Below are 22,357 nucleotides of genomic sequence, written 5' to 3'. Positions count from 1 at the left end.
GTAAAGGCAAAGTGGCTGCACGCTTCCCTGGAAATGTCAGGCTCTGTTTTCCTGTGGACCTGCCATCCATAAGGTTTTACCAGAGGAAAGAAGAAAAGGGTGTGCTTGGCGGTGCTGAGTGGGGGGGTTAAATGGTCAGGTATCGCTGCAATGAGCCCTCCCTCCCTTTGCACCCATGTCAGGTCAGGGTGGTGCATTGCCTTCCCAAAATCAGCACCCAGCTTCCCATGCAGAAAGGCACAGAGGGGACTGCAACAGCAGCGGCTACAGGCACAGGCACCCTCGGATACTAACACCAGCTTTGCAAGCTCGGCAGGCAATGCTGCTGCGCCGAGCACCCTGCAGTTAACCCCGAGCAGGCAGCCCTGCGATCTCCCTGCCGCTGCCCTCGCAGTTCTCTTTGGTGTCACAGCAATACCCTTGTGAGATGAAGCTTAAGCACACAGGATGCAAAAAACTTCACTTCTGTACCACAACATTAAATATCCAACCTCATCCTCCCTGACTTTGTTGCAGGGCTTAGCATGAGGACAGACCTAAGTGAAGGGGAATGAAATAGAGATTTTTCTCCATCTACTTTCTAAACGTTGGATGAGGGAACACATTGCACGGTACATTGCAAGTCTGGGATGTGGCAAAATACCAACTGCATTTTATGTCTTGCAAAACCGCCTCCTCTGTGGCAGCTGAGATTTCAAAGCAGAAGCTCCGACCTTGGTAATATTTTTTACATACTGAGTCACTGCTGACACTGGAAATAACAGGGGAGAAGGGCTGGGATTTCAAAGATTTTAATGCATGACTGCATCTGCTAACAACTGGGACAGCCCCAGCTGCCAGCCCGGCCCTCCAGCCCTCTGCCACTCTTCATTACAGGCACAAGGCAACGATTTGAGGTGATGTAAAGTACTGGCATGCCAGACTACGAAGAGAAGGATGAGGATTTGAACAAGGAGGAGGCACAGCCATCTGACATGCCCTGCAGGTAGCTTTAAGGGTGATGAGTGCAGCTGAGGGGGTGACTCCTGATTTTTTATTACCCACCTCCAAGGGAGGATGGCTTGAAGGGCCAGCCCTTTTTTTCCCCTTACGGAAAAAATCAGGGCAGGTTCACGTCCTTTGCCTGTGACGGCAAACATCCCAAAAACAACCAGGGGAGAGGAGAGAAGGGACTGGGCAGAGAGCCTTTTCTACTTGCAGGAGCAAAGCTAGATGGGCAAATGGATAGGGAAAGAGAGGAATCCTTCTCACACATGACAGCCCACCTGATCTGGTCCCTTCAGACTGACCCTCAGCCTGCACCCCCCTGAGACCCTTTCCCATATATATAATTTGATTCCCCGACTCTCCTCCTTCTTCCAGCAAGGGAAGCTGTCTCTGATAGCCCTGATTTGCTAAATAAAACACTCCTTGAAGGCTCCCTGTAATAACATTTGCACAGAAAATTGACATTCTTCCTCCTCTCATCAGCCCTGACCCTGTTTGTTTGTGAGTTAATAACTTGGGTGCTTGGCTGAGCTATTGATCCTTTCCCAGAACAATCGCTCTTTTGGGTCCAAAATACACCAAAAAAACCCCACAAGCTAGCAACTGCAAAATGAACCCAGTGTTTGCACGTGGCCCCATGGCATTGGCATTGCAAAGGGGCTCAGGTCCTTCCCAGCTGCTTGCGATGTCTTCTGAAGATACAGCTGTAGAAGGTTGGATTTACTTCTCCATCCCTCTCTGCTGTCAGGGAAGAGGTGTTGCACCTTGCAGGTGGAAAGTCAGCTTTCATGACCCAAAATTATCATTTAGTGGTACATGGGCACCATCACCTTCAGTTATAGCAAAGGCAGTGTTTCAGAGCCCCAGCCTCCCAGCTGAAGGAGAGAGGGGAACATTGCATCAGTCCCTCCATCCAGTACAGGCTGCTCTTCAGGCTTTTGTTATATTAGACAGGACGTGGTGTACCAGACGCACAGCAAAGCTCCAGGTTCTAGCCATTCCCTCCTGCCAGCATTCACCTGGGAGCAGATCTCTCTCCAATACCCACTGTAACAAAACCTGAGGAAAGGAAACAATTCAGGTCTCTGCAATCCCCTCATCCTCTTTAACTGCTCCTGCACCCCCAGGGCATTGCACCACCTCTCCCAGGAGAATCCTAGCCTGTGCCTGATGTTTTATTTTTTTGCTTTGCAATCTGCTCGCATGCCTCTGGCTAATTGTTCTTCAGACTGCTCTTTTCAGGGGAGATTTTCATGGCAAACAATCAATTTTTCCCAAGTTGCACTTTTTTCCTTCAAAGCCTTTGATGTCTGGGAAAATAACAGGCAACCTCAACACACGGCTGAGCATCAGGCAAGGGCTGGGAAGCACTAAGCGGAAATGCATTTAGTTGTCTGGGTCAAAAACCATTTCCTTTGTTAAATGATTATTATTGTTCCAAAAGGATTTCAGTGGGAATTGAGGGTGCTTAGATAGATGGATTCACAGGTTTGCTGAGCTTCTATAAGGGTCTCTATATCCTCCACCATAATTCTACATCATAACTTCCAACACCAATAACTCTTCTATGACTCCCAACAGATATTCCTGTGCCTTCCAAAGCAATAACTTCTCAATGAACTCCAGACCTGCCAAATCGACTGTTTTCCCCCTGTGGACGCCTGCTTTTTGGCCCTTCTCACTGCCCCCCTGGGAATCTTGACCCATTTACCTCTCCTTCTGGTTCCAAGCTCAGTGCAAGGGGAGATGAGATCAGAAAGCGATCTGCCTCGGACATCAACAAATAGCTCTGGCACTAAAAGCTTTCAGTCATCTCCCATTTTCCTGACTGCTCTCAGCAGCCGAGGATCCAGATCTGGACCTGCTCACACCAGGCATCTTTCTGAGCAAACCTTCCCCCATCACATGCTGCCCTTTCACACATTACTCATTTCTTCCCACTCGTACCTGAAAACTGTTACAAGTGTGTCGCAGATCTCCCCTGGAGAAATTACTTAGCTTATTCACCAGGGCTAGAGAACAAACACTTAAATAAGAAATAAATTGCAATGCATTTCTTGGGTTGTCAAGCCTCCCAGTTCAGCTGCAAGAGCCGCGTGCCAGGCACAGCGGCACAGAGCTGCTACCTCTCTATGCACTTGATCTTAACGATGTGTTAATTAAGCTAAGGTTAGAGCTGCTCGTTACCTTATTATTTTTGGTTCTATCACAGTAATGCTCAGCGGCTTCAATCAGGAACAGGCTTTCCCCCCCCCCCCCCCCCTCTTTTTAAGTCACAAATTATTTCAAGATCTGGTAAAAATAAATGCACACGAGCAGGCTCTGCTCTCTTCCAGGGGATTTTGCTTTGCAAGGGAAGAAAGGTTTCAACAGTGTGTTTGAATCAAAAAATGAACATATGCAAGAGGGGAAGAATTATATACATCAAAAGTTACCCTTTTTTTGTTGAAAGGTTTTCTTTTAAACAAAGAAAATCCCCAAAAGGCTAATTTCACAACACTAGGTGCTGTGTACAGTCAGTGCATGCTGCGGAGTGAATATTGAGCAAGCTACAAGGCTGCCCAAAGGAGGACAGAGGAAGGATAAGCGATTTGGCTCTGTTTTCGGGCTCTCCAGTTGCTATTCCACTCGCCGACCTGTAAACTCCTCCAGCTATGGGGTCTGAGTGTGGCCGGCTGCCTCTCAGGTCATCCTCATCCCACGTGCACATGGAAAGCAAGCAGCACTTCTGCGCCTGAACGAACGACCGGGTTTTAAAAGACAACACTAAATCTGCTGGGGAGCATGTTTAAGGAGCGTGCCCTGCTGTAGGTTCTCCCCATGCCAGGCTGCCTTTAAATAGGTGCAATGAACTGCCAGTTCTCATCAGATCCCTGGTGAGCCACCATAGGCACAGCCCTGCCCTACCCCTCCTGGAGAGTGGGTACTGGGGTCGGCGGGGGCAGAGCTGGGGAACAGGAACTCTGCAAACCATCCCAGTCTGAAACCAAATGGAGCTCAGGAGGCAAAGTCAGATGGGGAATACCACAGAGGCTGTTTGGGCAGGTCCTCTTGACCCCAGGTGAGATGCGGGTGCCCATCCTCATGGGGTGATGTTGCTGCCCTGGGAAACTCAAATACCATTCCCCATCTCCACTCCCTCCGTTGGGAGGGTAAAGGAGGGGTAAAGGAGCCACAAAAACCTCTCAGGGTCCTTGCAGGAGGGTCCAATGCTTCTGACAGGGTGGGCAACTCTGACCACCATGGCTGCCAGCTTCTCCTTATGGGTATCCTTAGATGTTGGTGTAGGGCCAAGCTGAGGAGTCCCACTGGGAGCACAGGCTGGCGACACACCCTCCAGCTGCACCCCAGTGCCCTGCAAATGACCTGGGATTTTCAAAGATGCCATCACGCCCACACTATCCAATTACTAGGAAACAATTAGACTGATGATGGACCTCAGGACCACCACGGAAAAACGTGAAAGGGAGCCACCTGCTCCCACAGTGCCCGGTTTCTGCAAAGGATTTGCAACCCAGCGTTGTGTCTTTTGTCAAAGAGGAGCCAGGAGTCCTCTTCCCTGGTTTTCAACTGAAATCAGCCTTTGCCATTTCCGGCTGCTTCTGAAAACCACTCAAAAATTTCATTAAGAAAAAAAACCTTGAGAAGCTGTGTTTCCCTGCCCTGTGCCGAAATCATCACTTCCCTTTGCATTCGGTGCTCCTTTCCTCATCGGGACAGAGCTGGTTCCATCCTAAAACTTAACCCTTAACTACAGAAAACCTCTGGAATGGAAAAAAATATAATAAAGCCCTTTCTGGGGGATAACCCGTAGGAAAAGTAAAAAGGTTTCAGAGAGGCTCAGTGGTGCTTAAATGGATAACGGAGCAGAAATGGCTCTGGGAACTGGCGTGAGAGAGGACTTTCCTGGGGAGCATGGTGTCTCCTAAAGCAGCAAGTCCTATCAGCTCCGGTTTTCCAAAGAGGTCTCGCAGCACAAAGCAATGCAGACAGACACGCAGCCGCTTACTTGGGGGCTCTGGCATCCAGGCTTCGAGCAGGAAGGCGCTGCACAACTGCACTAATTATCTGCTGAACATCTGTCTCTCCACTACTACCGCAGGGCTGGAGGACTCCTCCTGCATAGCCGAGGATTAGCGCTGGAAAAGATTTTGTTGACTGCGTGATTTTGCACAGGACGGGGAGAAAAAGAATCCCGCAGATTCCCTGGAAGGGAGGTGTTTCAGGGCGAATCTCTCGGATGAAAGAGGGGAATTTGTGGTCAAAATCAGAGACCTTGCCAGAGCAAGCAGCAGGCGCTCGCCCTGCCATGGGCTGTGGGATCTAGCCCCTTGCTCTAATTCAGGGGGAGCAGGAGCTCTGCCGCTGTGGTCCCCCACGCCTCAAGCAACACCAGGGCATCTATTACAATCCAGAGGGTCCTGGGTTGCAGTCCACCCTCCAAAACCCCTCTCACATTCCCCCACAGCCAAAAATGAAACCGGGGAAGATTGATGGAGTAAAACCACAGAGACACGGGGTTAGTGGGGCATAACTGGGCTCCCCCTGACCTCTCAGTCCACGCTTGGCACATCACGAGCAGCACTGGAAGCTGGACCTGCCCTTCGACAGAGCTGCTGGGTTTTGGTGGGAGGGGAGCCCAGGGCAGACAGGATGCGTGCCCGGTGCGGGGTGAGCTTAGGCAGGGCTCCTGCCGCAGCACCCAGGCTGCTCCCCGGGCAGCAGGCTTTAAGCAGAAGTTAACTGCCAAAGACCAGTCTGTCGGTGGCTTTCCAGGGACCACTTCACTTCCCTGGGGTGAAGGGGGGGATTCCTGAGTTTGCCAGAGGCTCCAGAATTGACAGCTTTTGTGGACAAATCACTCAAACATCCAGATGGAGGGAACTGAAACCGGGCTTGGGATTTACAGCCTTCCCAGGTGGGGAGGGAAAATGCTCTAACGCTGCAACATGGGCATGAAGGGGAAAGAAAGTTCAGCCTTGCCTGGTCTGCTTCTCCCTGCCCAAAAGGTTAGAAAAGGCCAAAAAATAGTAAGACTTCCAGTTGTGGTGTGGTACCTAGGGGAGAGCGCGCATTCTTCTGCTGTCTCGGTCAGGATGTGGTTCTTACAAAATCCCTCTATAGCGAGGGAGAGAAGCAGCAGCACAAGGTACCTAGGATCCAGGCTCCTGGCGCAAATCACTCCCTAATAAACTGAGGAGCCTTCTTTCTGGACAGGCAATGGAGGGGATCTGGAACTTCAGGTAATGGAGCTGTATGGTGGGAACATATCCCTCAACTTCGGTCTGCATCCCACCAGCCTTGAGAAGAAAAAAATCTGACTAACTTTATGTGACGTCTACCACCCATGTTAACGAGGTCTGTGGAAATCTGTGCGCAAAAGGCCTGACAGAAGCCTAAAAAATAAACCCGTGGTGAAGAGAAGCAAATCCCCTGCTGTTTAATTAGCACAAACGTCTTGCGAGCTGGGAATATTTTTTTTTTCCCCCTTCAAGACCATCAGGGGCCAGAAACACGCACAGTAACACAAACAAAATGTCCCTTAAAATCAACTGGTGCTTTTGGCCAAGCAGAAACGGTTGGGATTTCCAAATATGGCCCATGGGAACATCAGCCCAGGAATTCTCGGGAAGCATCCTGGAGCCTGAACTGTCTCCCAAGAATAAAATCCTTCAGTCCAGCACGACAAAAGAGCATCGCATGACAGTCGCTATCGCACAAGCACGCAAATTAAGCAATCAATCAAAGGAGCAATACCCTGGAAAACAGCAGTCTGCAGTGCACACCGTACCAGCAGCGGCCGAGTAGAGCTGACCCATGGTCACTTCCCATCACACGTGCGTTATTGTGTTCCTTTCTCCCCCAGCGTCACAGTAAGTGGGGGTTTCTTTTTTGGTTTTGGCCTTTTCATCCAAGTTTGGGGAGCAGGACCCTTTCTTGGACAGAATACAGGTATCCAGCAAGAGCATTTGTTTTGGACTCAGCCACTATATAAATCAATGGCTATTCTGCAGGGATGTGACGGAGCAAAAAATTAGACATAAAATTTGCCAGACGGCAAGAAACGAGGTAGAAATTGTTGCCGTCTCTCCTGGGTCAGGGAGGGAATCCTGTCTCAAAGGTTTGGGATTGTGTCTGTGCCTCCAGCTTTATTTAATGATGTCCCCTGGGGCAAAAAGAGAAGGAAGACTATTTAAAACCTCCCATGACTTCTTGTCTTCAATCTCTTTTAATTGCTTCAATGGACATCACCACTGCCCATCCATGGACCAAAACCGCAGGAGGTGATTTCTGGAGCCCAACTGCAACACCCTGAAACCAGGGCCGAGCAGCTGCTCAGCACCCAGCAGCTCAGATATGTTTGCAAACAGATAGGGCAAACGGCTGCATGTTTGTAAGTGTATTTTAAAAACGAGATCCTGTTGGCAGGCAACTCTCAGACAGCAAGCGGGGCCAAATCCCATGAATAAATTGCTTGGAGCGAGTAGTTTGACGCGCCATTATTCATAACTAATGCAGTCCTAGTAAACAGAAAATGGAGGCCAAATCTGCCTGTATAGACACCAATGACCTCATCTGTTTTCATCCTACTTACTGAGCAAAATAAGAGCACAAGAGAGCTACTACCATCCTCTAAAGAGGGAAATGGAGGTTCTGGAGGAGCAAATATTCCCAACAGCTCCAGGGTGAGGTGGGAGTCTGGAAAGCGGGGTCACAAGCTGAATTCAGAATCAGATCAGAAATTTGGTCCCGCTGGTGCAAAGACACAAGCAAAAGCAACCAAGCAGCTCACACAGCTCTGAGCAGCTCTTGCTCAGTGGTACGAAGAGCATGGCTTGCCTGAGCCAAGAGGAAAGCCGGAGAGGCAGATGGGGGCATGGCACCCATAGGGCGCCCCTGCTATTTCTCACCCAGCATTTCAAAGCAGGTTGTATTATGAAAAGTTTTTCAGGAGCAGGCAAGCTGCAGTACACTGCCCAATCTCTCCATAGTGAAGTTATAAACAAAACAAACAAACAAACAAAAAAAAGCCAGGGAGGTGAAGAGGGAACAACTGGTTGCTCCTTCACCCAGCACAGCAATTGCAGGTTGCCTAATACAACCATCAACCACTTGGTTAAAGCAACACAAGACACAGCTCTCATGGTGCTTTCACACAGCAAAACCCAGCAGAAGTCACTGCCAGGGCACACTGTATGAGCAAGAAAACCATCCTGATTGCAGAAGGGAAGGGACCTTGAAGAAGCACAGGTCTGCTGATGCTGGTGCAGCTGCCAGAGCATCAGACATTTCCAAGAAGCCAGGAGGCTACAAACCACAGCACAGACATACGATTTCTGCCACATTTTCTATGCTCTGTAAGGATTATGCCTATTTCAATTTGGGCAATACATAAGAAAACTGCGAACACGGCTTTGATCACTCTTCCCTTGCTTCCTTTCCCAAATCATGCAAATTTTTAAGGCATTTTAGTTGCAAGCTGCTTCTACCATGAAAAGGCCAGCTCAGCACCTCCAGAATTTACCATAGGGAAAACCAGAGCCATTGACCTGAAGACTGCCACATTCATCTTGAACACAAAGGGAAATACTTCTGTAAGTGACAAAGAAAATTTATTACGCTGCTTAAAAGTTACAGCCCATTAAAAAAATTGCCCTGATTTGAATCATTGACTTTTCAAAATAAATACTATTCTTTCATCAATGAGCTCAAAATATAAGCTAACCACAAAGCCCTTCGGAAAAAAGAAACATAAAAATGATATCTTTACACATTAATAACATCTATTGATCTAACTGCAAGCATATGTCCACATACATAATTTTACCATATCGCACATCAATAATACTCTACACTTTTTTCATATTAAACTATGCTATTCCCATGAAACCAAAGTCCTAAGTATTTCCCTTAAAAGGCTCTTGCCATTTAAATACACAATGGTTGTGTTTAAAAGTATTAACACTAAGAGCGTATTTGGTTACGCAGACCTGTATTAACCATTCATAAAGTGAATGGGGCAGAGACACAGGCATGTTAGAAAACAGAAACACTGTAGTAAAACCAAGGGTATTTCCTCTGCCTCCTTTCGCTATTACCTCCTTCATGTCTCAGACCTTAAATCTATTAAGCAACCGAAGCAGCTCGGACCGAGCGGGCACTGCCAGCTCTCTGCGCCTTGGTGTTTTGGACAAGGCTTAGCACGCTATAATCTGTTTATTAATGGTCTGAAGAGGGCTGAGCAACGAGGAGGAAAAACTGGCAGATGACAATATTATTTAGGCTAATCAAGAATATGATGGATAGGGGAGACCATCAAAGTGAACGGCAGCGCCAGGCAGTGAGTAAGCCCAGTGTGGGGATAAATGCAGGGCACCGCACGCTGCAAGGGAGATTCTGAACTAATCACACACATTGCTGCAGTCTAAATTAGCCAAAAACAGCCAGCAAAGTGATGTCAGCCTTTGCTCTGCGGCCACAGCTAAAATGGCAAACAAAATGTTAGGTGATACATAAAGACCCAGGATTATAAAATACGTGACGGTGTAAATCAACAGTATGCCCTGACCTGGAATGCTGTGATCAATCCTGGATATCCTGTGTAAGAAAGGCCAGAGTTTCTGTTCAGAGACGGGCAATAAAAGCAATGAGATGTAGAAAAAGAGCGGAGTCTGAGACTAATTCACAAAGGAGGTGGATAAACAGGAAGAGGAAGGAGGTGCAGGGAGCAACAAAAGACAGCCAGCAAAAGCTCCTCAAACGCGGGAAGGGCAGAAGAGTCCACAAAACCAAAAAGAGATTTGAAGCTGCTTTATTTACACACACATAGCACCCGGTGTGCAGCCAGCTCCTTGGCTGTGCCACTGCCGAGCATCCTGCTGATACACAACCAGGGAGAGTTAAGAGCACAAATTAAATGCTTCCATTCTAAGAAGGTGCATGGTGGGACTGGCGGGTGGTGGGTGAAAGAAGGGCTATGCTGGGGAAAGGAGCATCAAGGTCAAGGGAAATGCCAGCGTGGCCAGCATGAGGTCTTACGGATAAAACATGTATCCAGCCAGGAAAACATAACCTGTTCCCTGCAGGAGTTTGCTCCCGGCTGGGCAGAGCCGAGGGGCAACCCGTGCCCTGAGGCAGGCAAGCTCTCCCCTGTGCCTCTTCCCTGTATTTCATTATTTACTGACATGGGTTCTCTCTCTTCGCATGTGTCCCTCAACCCTGGATGAGGAGCACTGCTTCCAGTACATCACTGCAAATGTGATGTCCGTATGGTTCTCCAAGACAGCTGCTGCTCAGGGTGGGGAAACTGAGGCAGGGCCCCCACCTTCCCTGACACCATTAGGATGCTCCTCAACACCATGTTCCCCGCACCCACCAGCTGCATGCTAAAACCACAGTTGCCCAGGGGCAGAGGGCGGACACAAATCCTCACATGTCTCTCCATCTCTCCCCTCCCCATTTTTCTGAGGTCCAGTGATTTCCCAGCTGATGAACACATTACCACCTCATTTGGTCGCGCCTTGGAGGCGCTCACGTTTCAGGCCCCGGTGAGAAAAAGATGAAGTATGAAAATCCCTTTCCTTTCCAATCCAGTCCTCCCAGCACCGGCCAAGGAGTGAACACAAAACGCCTCGGAAAACACACAAAAAACACCGGACGCAAGAGGCTGTGCCGAAGTCGCACCATATGCAGGTGTCAGGGAAAAAGGTCTCCCGTCTCCCACGCCAGGCTGCTATCTCCATCCCATAAAGCCTTCCCATGAGGGGTTGACACCCGGCGAGGACACTCTCCCTCTGTCAGCTTATCAGTCACCTGGATCAGGCGGAGAAGTAACGGAGGACTCACCCAGCTGTGCCCACCAGCACAGAAAAGTATCTGGAGATGGTATCTAGCCTTGGAGGCTTCAAGTATGTCCATGCTGATATGGAGAGCTGTGCATATGAGCCCAACCAAGAAGACACCATCGCACCATTTGGCTACAAATATCACTCGGGGCATTTTTCTCCTAGGCATCGCTGGGGAAAGCGCAGTCCCCTTTCCCTGCCCTCGGAGCTGCAGCAAAGGGAGAAAAGCATCGGATCAGGCCAGGAGTTAAATACTACCCCTCAAGGCATCTCCTGGTGACATCCCTGTCTTTGAACGACTAATTTTTTTAAATTTTTTTTTTAGAGAGGGTGCAGCACGTTAAAACCTGTGGGACACATCAGAAGCTTGCCCTGCTTCTGTGGCCAGTGGCTCTGGAGTCCCTGCTTGGCATATTATTTAGGAAAAGTGAGACAAGCATCCATGGGGGTAAAAGAATAATGTCTGGTCTTGCTCCAGGAGAAGGGGGCACGTCAGGGGGCACAACCTTCACTTTTATCCAAGATCCCTGGGAAAAGGCATCAACCTTGCCAGCACCTCAGGCCAATGGAGACTGATGCTCCTCAGGCAAGGTCATGAGTCTCCTCCCTGAAAGGCTTTTTGGAAAGGGAAGGGGTTTATCGCAGTTATACCACTGTTCCTCCCTCCAACACCCTCATAACCTCAAGCAGAGCAAAAAGCCCCACAGCTCTGCTCCACATTGGCTTTTCACCCCATAAATAGAAACGGGCTGATCACACCAAATTCGTGCAGGATTTTGTGGAAAGCGCAAAAGAACATGTGACAGAGGTTTGTTTAGTGGTGACAGCCCCGTCCTGCCTCTTTGACATTTGCTCCAAACCAGTGAACTGCACAGCATTTGAACTTTTGTTTAGACAGATAGGCCTGTGTATTTAGAAATCCTTGAAACTCATCCATCTGCAAAGACAGCAACTCTCGATAATGCAAAAGCTCTAGCTGGGATGCTGAGCTCAGCAGATCTCTCTACAAATGATTCCTATTAAAGTAAAAAATTACAATGCAAGCGTCTATTAGACAATCCAAGCCTGACATAAAAAAGGAATTAAAAAAACATAATACGTTCGTGCCAGCCATCTTTATAGACCACTGAGGAGCTCAGGGAAGGCACTGGGACACCCATTCTCCATCTCTTGCCTGCTGCCGAAACCCACACAGAGCAATGCACCCTCCACCACACCCAGGACCATCCTGGCACAGCCATTTTGATGGGGGTCTTCAATGCCTCTAGAGATGGAAACCCCAACCTACCTGCCTAGCAGTCAGTTTGGACACCCACCCACCCTTCCCGTGAGGATCAGCTCTCCTGGCATCCAGCCTGAACCTCCCTCACTGCCTTTTACACCCAGGGTTTATTGCCCCAGGAACATCAGGGCTGGTTTCGCAGGGAGCTTTCTGCATCTCTGAAAGATTATATTTTTTGGGGGGGTTCTCCAGCTTCAGTGCTTCCAAAACATGGCCTTGGGGTGAAGGACATGCCCAGGTCCCTGGCTGGTTTGTCCAACACCAGCATCAGCAAAGCACTGAGAAACTCATCACAGCTGACGGCTGCAGCCACACAGCAGCACTGGTCCAGGTCGCACCGGAATGGGCAATGAGGCAGGGCTATCAGGACTTGAGGAAAAATACAACCATTCTAACCAAGAACCTGAAGACCGCCTGAGGCCAGAGCGAGCCTCATCTCCCTGGCTGGGGCAAGAGGGTGGGATGTGCTGGGGGGACCCCACTGACACCGTGTCCCCCCTCTCCCTCCTGGCACACCAGGCAGCAGCAGCTCGCTCAGCTCCCAGCCCCCAGCTCCCTGCCCCCGCCAAAGCTTAAACCAGCAGATTATCACGTTAACACTTCAAATGTTTAATTTCCTGCTCCAATTACACCGGTTTTGCAGCAGGATAGGCAACGACGGGGGGGGGGCTGGGGGGGGGGGGGGAGGCGGGCAGAGGGGAGCAAACGAAAACAAGCTGGGTGTTTCCAAATAAACCCAGCGTGACTCTGAGACCACTGGGTTTCCTCCTCTGCTCACCCCAGGCAGGTGGCTGGACGCAGGTAGGCACGGGAGCCACCTGAGCGCGGACCTCTCAGGCCAGCAGCGCAGTCGCTCGCCATCCCACTGCTAAAATGAAAAGGTCCTTTTGTTCGGTGGCTCCTCGATCTCCACAGCGCTGCGGAAACATTTGCTGCACCGCAAGAAAAACAAGGCAGCTGGTGTTTGCAGAGCAGAACAGTACCCCTGCTGCAGAGGGGGGCCGGGGGGAGCACTGAGGAGAGAAAGGGGATAGGGTAGGAGGGGGGCAAAAGCAGGGGGAGTAGGGAGGGAAGGGTGTGGGAGCACGGGGCGGGGAGGGGGGGGAGCGACAGAGCAAAAGATGGAGGGATGAAAAGCACAGAGGGGAACTGAGGGCGAGGAAAGGCAAGAGCACAGGAGAGGGGGAGAAAGAGTGGGGAGAAAGCAAAGGCATGGAGAAAGAAAGAGGGACAAGCGAGGAAAAGGAAAGTGCCCAGGAAACTTCAGGCTCCAGCAGCACTGTCTCTGCCTGGATCCTTCCTCTGCTACATCCATCGGGTTGCTCAGCCCTCTCCAGAGGAAAAGAGAGATCTGGAGGAAAAAAGATATCCCAACCCAGGTGCCTTGCAGGGCACCAAGTCCAGCTTCAGCTGCTCACAAGGGATATTGAAAAAAATGAACGCATCCCTGAGTAACCACTCAGCCTGAAAGCCCCGCTGGCTGCTTGCAGGGAAAAGCAGGGCTCTGGGGCACAAACCCCCATGGAAAATCCACAATGACGACTCTGCAGCATCCCCACTTCCCCCGGGGGTGAAGGTGGCCCCCACATCACCCTTGACCGGGCTGGGGCTGGGGGATCCTGGCTGCCTGCAGAGTTGGGGATGCTTTCCCCTTGGTGCCCTTCCCGGAGGCTGCCCACGGCTGCCATTATTTATAGCTTGCTGAGCGCGCACGCTGCACCGAGCTCACCCGAGCACGTGGGGAAGGAGGCGAGGAAAAAGGACTGACCTTGGGGTCAGGGCCAGGAATAGCTGCCAATGGCCAGAAATAGCTAGTGCCATGTTCAACCCTGGTTCTTCGAGAGCCGCTGGATCAGAGCACGGTGTTTCCAAGATTTCAGCCCCTGCCAGGATAGGATTGATTTCTCCTTCGGACTCATGTTCCCACTCTCAAGACCACCCCCACCCCCCACCCCCCACCCCCCATAGCTGCTCTCCAGCTCCAAAAAAGCTGCTGGGAGGACGGAGCAGGTGGGAAGGGACAGGAAAGCAATCTAGTGGCAGGGAGGGGATGACTGACCTCTGGAAAATGTGCTAGAAAAGCAAGGGAGGCAGGTTGCAAGGGGGGACGGGTTTCAACACCTGCTGCTGTGAAGCCCGACGCTGACCTGGGAAGGGGCAACACAGGGGAGCAGATTCCAGAGGGCTGCGGCAGCACGCAGTGATTGGTGTGCAGCTTGATGACTCCTCTGGGTGCCTGTGAGAATCTCGGCATGGGATCAACATGGAAGGTGTGCAAGGCATGGAGACCATCACGTGTGTGCCTCCATCCCCTTGAGGAGGCTGCAAGCAGAGACAACTGCCTCCTCGCCCTGGGCGTGCAAGATGTGGGCATCCTCCCCATCCCTCTGAGCACATGCACGTATGAACACATGTGTCTGTTTGCATGTGCAAACACAAAGCCTGGTGCACACTGCTGCATCCAGCCCACACGCAAAGGACTTTCCTGGCTGCCCTTGCAGGACCTGGCTGCAAACTCCCTGGACCCCAGCACACCCACTCCCGCCCACCTTGCCCTGTGCTCCGCAGTGCTGGAGCTGCCTGCCCCAAGGCAGGGCTGGATGCTGCTCCCAGGTCGGGGCACCGTGGCTGAACCCTTCTCGCCAGGATCGCTGCTGGTGATGGAGATGGTGTGAGACCATGGGAGTGGCAAGGCCTGATCCTGCTGCTGCCAGCACCAGCCCCCAAGGTCGAGCTGCTGCCAGAACTAGAACTTAATGATTAACCCTCAAGCAGTACATCCAGGGGCCAACGCTTGGGCAGGTAAGTAGAACATGAAGGCAGACAGGGGAGCATGGTGCAGCCCACGCAGAAGGCTGAAAGACCCGGGTGAGTGGTGCTAGCTTGCTGGCTACCTGGTCTGCAAACGAAACTGCCTGGAGCTCCCTGCAGAGAGAGACCTTCACTCCCTACTGACAAAGAGGAGGTCTGAGCAACTCTTCTCCCATCCTCCTGGTGTAATGCTCTCCATGGAGAGCTTCCCAGGCATCTCCAGTGTGCTGAATAAGGGAGGTAGGTGTGGCTGCATGAGTTAGGAGTCCTTGGCTCCCCCCTTGCCCCCACCACCTCCCAGGAGAAACACAAGCTGTCCCTTTCTACAAGGCCTCCCTGCACAGCTACTTGCTTGCCTGTGCTCCACGGCTATAAGGCACTCACTCTGGGCAGTGCTGAAGGGCTGAGCTGCAGGAAAAAACATCCCCGGGCTCTTTCCAGAGGGTTTTGACCCCCTTTTTGGATATGGGGGGCAGGACCAGGTGGGCCATGGATTTCCCTCCAACTGGACCATCACAGCACAGATCCACAGCAAAGCACTAAACCAGCTTTCTCCCAAGAGCTCTGGAGAATGTTCCAAGCGTTCATCCATCTGATTGCAAAACAGCAGATATCCCCAGTGACAGACAGGGAGAATACTCCATCCCTTGCTCCTTAAAAAGCCTCTCCTGCTTAATTTCCTTATCTCAACATTGTTCTTTCCAGCCCCTTGCTGCTTTTGGGCACCAGTGCTGAGAACAGCCATGTGAATGCACACGCAAGGAGCCAGAGGGCAAAGCTGGGTAGGGAGGGAGGCAGCCCCGCGGAAGTGTCCCAGCCCAGGCAGATGTATATCATCAGACAAGGTCTCACTTGGTGGCAGCAGGTTGTGCTTGCACAGCTGGGGAGCGAAGGAAGGGCCAGAGAACGCAGAGGGAACAAACAGAAAAATAAAGGATGCTCTAAGCAAACTGTTGAGTAGAAAACACACGGCGCTGGTCCAGACCTTCCTATTTCCTGCAAAAATACACACTCATTCAGGTATTTCTGGAGTGGGGGCTTGTACAGGGCTGGTGAATACGGTTCCTGCAGGTGTTCCCCATCACCCCCAGCTGTCCCATCTTCCTGTGGCAGCTTTGTTTATGGGTGTGCAGGGTGGCCCACTAGATTCACTCCCTATCAGAATGGCCTGAAGAGCCGTGGAACCAGGTGCTGCCGTGAGCAGACAGCAAGCGTGCAGCATGCACCAGCTGATGGAAACTGTCCGCCCAACCATACAGTACCAAAGCCCCCTCCTCAAACCCATGCAGAAGCAGCAGCACTCCCTTGAATCTTTTCCTGTTTGCAATACGCTGCTAAGCTCAGACCGTGTCAGCCCAAAGTCCCAGAGAGCAAGGGCTTAACAGCATCAACTCCAGGAGAACCGTGCCTCAGCGGGGCCAGGAGGTTTGTGCATGCACATCTGGGGCAGAACTGGCCCTGGGGAGCTGGGGGATGCCTCCCTGCCACCCCAGCATGCAAAACTCACCTTTTGGTCCCCGGGGTGTTTTTTGTTTTGTTTTGTTTTTTTGTGGGGTTTTTTTTTCGTTTAACAAACTACTCTCCAGCCTTGTAAGGCAAGTCCCCACAGCGCCCAAATAAGCCGAGTATTTTTGGCCGGCCTCCCTGCAGTCTTGGGCTGGCCTTTGGGAAATGCATACCCTGCAGCCCTCCGTGCCCTGGTAATTGAAGAGGCTGCCGTTCCTCCCCGCCAGAAAAGGGATTACAGGACACGCTTAAGGGCTTGAATTCATAACCTTCAGCCTCCCCCGGAGCTCGGATCCCTCCCGCCTGAATTGAGGCGGTGGCACCACTAGCCGGCAGCACCACCAGCATCTCCATCCCGGGCAGCCGAAGGGCACGGCCGGTGCTCGCGCTTCAGGCTGGGGCAGAGCCTGCCACCTCTCTGGGCTGCTCGCAATTAACTGCTTTTGAGCCTGCAAGGAGACAAATGACTGTAATTTAACAAATAGACTTTATCTTAAAACGAGCACCTTATCCAACACCTATTGATTCCTGTTCCCTCTCCGGAGAACTCTCCACAATTAAGTTGTCACATCCGTAATGCCCACGTAAAAATGAGCCGGCTTCAGTGGCTCCCAGAAAACCTCATCTGTGCCGGATTACAAAACCCTGCTGCCGAGTTTCCCTTTTACCCCTGAATTAGCCAGAGATGAAATTTATCTCGGTGGTAGACAGCAGAGCTTTTAACTGCATCCCTCCAGCTGCCAGTCAGCCCGCAGATAGCTTGTTTTGCCCATCCTCTTCCAAACTGCTGATGGTTTTGCACAAAAGCCAGGAGGATGGTGCCCTCCAAAAAAGTACAGCATTGAGGAGAGCAGAAACACATTTTTTTGTGGCTTGTAGCCGTTGAAGAGCTGATCCCTGTCCGCTGGGACAGAGGGGCATGCTGCAGAGAGGGGGTGCAGCTGGCAGCACCCCATCGCCCTGAGGGGCTGGTACTGGGATGCCTTGGGCTCCCCTGTCCCACAGCCTGTCCCTGCCCTGCTAGGAGTCCTGCTGGCCTGCAACACAGGTTGAGCAGCTCCGAATGCCATGCATTAGCATGCTGTGCCTCAGTTTCCCTATTACCACAAACAGTCTGGGTGTTGGTGACACATTTGCTGAGCACGGGTCCCAGGGACCTAAGTGTTTGCAACTAAAGAAGCACTTTCTTTCCTGAGAGCAGGTGAGGTGAGCACGAGAATTCCTTTTTCACCCCTCAAAAGGCCAATTAAGCTGCCGTTTTCAATACCCAGGCTGGGACCATCACCATGACACAATCACGTTTCTCTCCCTCCCCAGTGGAGTGGCTCAGAGGTTTGCAAGCTCAGCCAGGGCTGCTGAACCCCTTGGGCTCTTCCAGGGACCCCGTGGAGAAGCCAAGGGGAGATAGAGGGAAGGTGGAAAAGCCCCAGGCATGCAGTAGCACCACGGAGTGGGATTCTGTTCCAGGACACCTGATGGTGCCTGAAAATTCTAACATTTTGCCCTTCCAGCACCCCAGACCAGCTCAGGGGGAGGACTTCTACCCCACTGCCACTCACCAGGAGACAGGGGAGGGCAGCTGAGGGGAAAGACAGCACTGTGAAAAACAGAAACAGAAGCAAGGGAAAAAAAACCACAAGAGAGACTGTGGTGCCAGAGATTAGGATGGGATCTTTGAGATTTAACAAGAGATTGGGGAGCTAGACCTAATTATGCCACACACTCTGGCAGTAAGCCACCGTCTGCTGTTGGTTTCAGTGATGCAGCGCATAGATTTGATAATCACTGCCACATACGAGGGATAATCTTCCTTTTGCCCCCTCCCAGCACTTATTTCTCTGCAGGGAGTGTTGCAGCCAGCTCTGCAGAGAGCCCCGCACCTGTGAGCAGAGCAGGAAAGGTTTAGGGGTGTAGATACATTCATGCAGATGGGTGTTCAGCTCTGCAGCAAGGGTGCACGGTGGCAGTGCTGGGAAGTGTGTGTGGATGTTTCTGTGGGTCCCCTGTGAAAGCATCCCACCCCAAAACCTCCTTGCAAGGGAGGACTCAGTCCTCTTCACCGGTGTCATTTATTGATAGTGTCCCCTTGAGGCAGGCAGGAGACTAAGCAGATGCACAAGAAAGGCTCTGCAAAGCATAATAAAAGCAATAGGAAAAGCCACACTCGTAAAAGACCAAACGCCAGGACTTAATAGGGGGCACTCGGGGTTCCATGGCTCTCTTCTCCACCTTGAAAGGACCTCAAAGGAGCTCAGCATTGCGATCATTTTACCCAAGGCATGAAACCCAGGCATCTCTTGCTTGTTCCTAGGAGGACGAAGTGGCCCCCATGCCCCAAGTAGCAGGGCTGGGTCCCCACCAGTGCTGCTGGGGGGGCAGCGGCAGGCATGGAGCAGCGAGCCCCCCCGCCCCTGGCTCCCATTCTCTCTGGAACGTCAATCAGGCACCTGCCAGAGCGGCCAATTCACTTCCATTTGGAAAATTAAAGAAATAAAATGAATCGTTTGCTTAATTTGAAAGGGTGGCAGGAAGCAAAGACGCCTTGGGTCTGTGCCAGCATGTGGAGGTCTGCTGCTTCTGGCTCGACCGCAGGGTTTCACTGGGGGAAACATCAGCCTCTTCCCCTCCTCCGCCTGCTAGACCGAACAGCCCCTCCCTGCCCAGGGTCTGCCAGTGCTCCCAGTCTGCTCCCACCAGTCCCTGTGCTCCAAAGCTGGGCAACGGTCGGCCAGCACAGGGGTGCTCAGAGTTGTGACTCCCCCCAAAAACCACATCCGAGGGCCATGGGGACCAGTTGCCTTGGGAAGGCTGCCCCATCACCAGCTGGGAGGGGGAAACATCCAGGACCGCTGGGCGTCACTGCTGCCTCGGGGACACCTGGGGCTTGGGCTCTGCACCTTCGGGGTGTCGGTCACCAGGACCCACTGCCACAGCACAGGACTGGAAGGAAGGAGCAAAGGGAGCAGTGAAAATGATAGGGAGGTGGCAGGGCAGGAGCCTCCAAAAATGTCTTCTCTCTGCATCACTATGGGCCCAGCTCTGGAAATGCCCCCACTCCAGATTTCAGGATACTGGGGGCACTACAGGCAATACTTGCTACTGTTCCCTGTCTCAGCTGCTCTCGGCCTGGGGCAAATCTCTGCTCACAGGAGCTGGTCTCATCCAGACTCTGCAGCCTCAGCGCCTCTAAGATCTGCTCTTGCTTTGTCCTGGGGAAGGGACTGGGAGAGGACCTTGCCCTCCAGCTGTCTCTCTGAGATGGGGCTGAACCGCGGGCTGTGTCCTTCCCCCTCCCCAGTGTGTCTTCCTCACTTGCAAGACACAAACGTCATCTTTCATTGCTTTTTTCCTCTCCCCTCCCACTCCAACCAAGGCGAATCCCCAAATCCCAGCTCCTTCCTGCCAAAGACACGTGCACCTGCAGATCAGCTGGTGCCAACATCCAGAGCAGAGCCAAGCACAACAAACGGGCTAAAGAGCCCTCACTGCACAGAGACCAGCTTACAAAAACAACCATATTTCACCCAAACTCTATTAAACTGTCCTGGATTATTGCTCTGTTTCCTTTCCCACCACTGAGGATCAAATGAAAATTCTGTGGCTACACAGAGATGCTCACACATCTCACCTTCAGCTGCCCCTTCTGTGCTCCGTGCGGGGTGAAACCCACCATGGGGTGGCACAGCTTTGCATGCAAATTACTTCCCCTCATCAATGACTTCTTCATCGACGAAGGAAAAATACAACCGGGAGCAGATTCCCACACATGGTGACCCAACAGGACATCCAAACCCTTTGCAAGAGCCCAGGAGAGTCCTGCAAGCTGGGGTCTCCTCACAAAGCACAAACAACAGGGTTACACTAGCTTCAAAGCCAAAAGGGACCAGTGTGATGGTGACACCAACCGGCATGGCCCTGCCATGTCCTGACACTCTTCCCCCAAGGGTGCCTGCAAGCTCTGACCCCTCTCCTTTCTGTGGAAATTAATGCCGCGAGGCATTAACCAAGAAACAGGGCACTGCTCTCTTCCCCTTCCCTGTGATCATCCCTCTTATTTTACCTTCAAGCTTCTGCGTTTTCCTCTGGTAGACTTTGAAAGCCAGCTGCAAACTAGACTCGTTGTTTACAAGTCAGAGGATTTAAAAGCTACACAGGAGATTCGGGGCACAGCTCCCATTAATTTCACCAAGTTTTCACATCTAAGCCTCAGTCATCAGTTTCTAACAAAACAGAGGCTCGCCTCAAGGCAAAAAATAGCCCAGAAAAATGAACTTCTCTTCCACAGCGTTTTCAAAACAGAAGTATCTGAAATGCAACAGTTCTTGCAGGCACTCATCAGACTTTGCAAATGGATAAGGGTGTTTGGAAACTAAAATCACAACACTTTCCACTGCCTGTCTTGTCCCACAGTATCTGCACGTGTGTACACACACACACACACACACACACACACATACACACACACACACACAAACGGCTCAGCTATCGGTAGTGTCTGGAGCGGAAACGCCGAGAAAAAGCCCAAGAAGTTTAATGAACTGTCACAGCTTAACAAACTAATCCCTGCTTATGCTCACCTCATCCCAAATGAGAGGCTTGGAAAAAACAAGTGTGCAACATAAGGCTGCTATCTCTTATCTGCTCCGTAGCTCTGTTTGGGCAGATGATTGAGCAGAGACTCCTGGGTCACAGTGAGGCACCGCTCGCTCCTCTGCTATGCATGGCCAGAACTAAGCAAATACCTCACAATAATTTCCCATGAAAAGTTTGCATCTGTTTTCCAGAAATACTTTAGCTAAGCTAAACGTAAGAAACGTACATAGGAGCAGCACGGCTTACAAAATGCTTACGGAAAGATGGCTTTGAACTGAGAGACGAAGAAGCATTCAGCAGACTGGGTGCTGAAAGACAGTCCTCACCCTGGTGCTATTCGTTCATGGCACCAGCGGTGTCCTCTGCAGAGAGCAGGACCACAGCTGAGCAAGCAAAGGTGGAGGCAGAGCAAAAGGACCAAAAAAAAGAGGTGTTTTCCTACAGTCTGCACCAAGCTCGTGAGAGATTTTGTAAAGGTTTTGGGGAGAACATTGCGCACCCAGAAAAAGCCAAACTAGGAGCCACCGGCGCATCAGCTGCCCTCCCTGAAGCTACAGGGAGCTCAGTGCCTTCATCCCAGCATCCCTGTCCTCAGGAGATGGGGCTGGGCACCTCACCAGCAGCCAAAATCAACAACGTTAGGCAGGTTCCTGCTGCCGAAAATGCTGGGTGAGCTGCTTTTGAGTGTGTAAACACTTGCTGGCAGGAGGCACTGGGTAAATAACCTGCAGCAGTGCAAACAACAGCAAGTAGCATTTTCTTGGTAAAGGAGCACTCAGGCTTTCAATCAAAGCTCAGGGCTATATTTTCTTAGGCCCTTTACTGAGCTATCACAAGGCTTTACCTGTTCCACCTCCCTTATAAATCCATACACACACAACAAGCTTCTTGTCACCAAAATCCTCCTTCTTTACATGAACTGCTTCCTGGCAGTTCCTGGAGCAGAAAGGGTAGAAACGCATTGTGTGAAATATCAGTCGCTCCTGACCAGCCGCTCTGATCTTCACAAAAGCCAGTGACTGAGCGCAGCATCACATTCTCATAACGTGGGCAATGTTTCAGAGATGCCTGCAGGACAGCTGGTACCAAACTGGAAATTACTATAATGACACCAGGATATAGGTTTAGCTGAGCAACAAAGCCTGGGTGAAGGCGCTAAATCAGATGGTAATCCTATATCTTAGCAAGAAGGTTGGGGTTGTCTGGGGTTTCATTTGCATCTAGGTAATGCTTTTCCAATATTGCAAAGAAAATCCTGTTCCAGCTGATGCTGGCTTGCTCTAAAGTACTGGGAATACCAGCTATCTTGTGAATCTGTCTCATAGGGGTGACA

General features: G+C 51.3%; 1 protein-coding gene across 6 annotated transcripts in view; it reads right to left on the bottom strand.

The window, feature by feature from the left end:
* The window catches only part of CNTFR (ciliary neurotrophic factor receptor), a gene marked incomplete at both ends in the record, with an annotated part of 209,952 nt that overhangs the window by 110,294 nt on the left and 77,301 nt on the right, over nt 1-22,357 (bottom strand). The window lies entirely within an intron of this gene.

This window comes from Falco punctatus (genome assembly GCF_963210335.1).
Source record: "Falco punctatus genome assembly, chromosome: Z".
In the NCBI taxonomy this organism is placed as follows: domain Eukaryota; kingdom Metazoa; phylum Chordata; class Aves; order Falconiformes; family Falconidae; genus Falco; species Falco punctatus.
This window is presented reverse-complemented; position numbering and strand designations above follow the sequence as displayed.